This window comes from Podarcis raffonei, chromosome 6 (assembly GCF_027172205.1).
Source record: "Podarcis raffonei isolate rPodRaf1 chromosome 6, rPodRaf1.pri, whole genome shotgun sequence".
NCBI lineage: Eukaryota > Metazoa > Chordata > Lepidosauria > Squamata > Lacertidae > Podarcis > Podarcis raffonei.
This window is the reverse complement of record NC_070607.1, coordinates 48817660-48818271: the sequence shown is the minus strand read 5'-3', so window position 1 is coordinate 48818271 and position 612 is coordinate 48817660. Positions and strand designations below refer to the sequence as shown.

Below are 612 nucleotides of genomic sequence, written 5' to 3'. Positions count from 1 at the left end.
TATACAGTAAATCGTAATTACCGGTAACTTCAAAATAAGCAGACTTTTTAAATTCTTGCTTCCGCCTAAACACGTATAAAACTGCGCTATGGGTCGGCATTAAAAGAAACGAACAGCATCATGCTTTCAACAACACTGCTTTATGCCTGTTGATTTTTGTGAAGTTGGTGAGCATTCAAATTATTTTTAACAGCAAAAAAGTAGCCCCACCGAAGCGGGGCCTCAAAAAATTAGTTGTAAACTCATAACTGTTCCTCTCCACGGAAATCTTTAGTAAAAGGCGAAAGATTTATACGATCTGAAGAGAAACCAGAGTATAAACTTAAGTACCGTGGTAGATTTGCTGGAGTAACTACGCCTGCTTCTTAGGTGACAGCAACTGCTTTAAACCAAGGGTTAAAATCTTGCTTTTCAACAATGAGTTATATTCCGGAATTTCTACTTGCTTTTAGAACCAGCACATGTAATATTTCATAACAGAAATAAACAGAAAATACAGATAAAAGAATTAATTCAGCGCACTGCATTATGGTTGTGACTAAATGCAAAATAAGCTCACAAACTCTTCCTGCTTTACGCCCCGCCCTCACCCAAGCCGTCATCAGCGGCTGG

General features: G+C 38.4%; 1 non-coding gene across 1 annotated transcript; it reads right to left on the bottom strand.

The window, feature by feature from the left end:
* Positions 1-202: 202 nt before the first annotated feature.
* On the bottom strand, positions 203-318 carry LOC128416778 (U5 spliceosomal RNA). The gene has a single exon (XR_008331295.1). It is a non-coding gene; the product is annotated as a U5 spliceosomal RNA (small nuclear RNA).
* Positions 319-612: the final 294 nt, after the last annotated feature.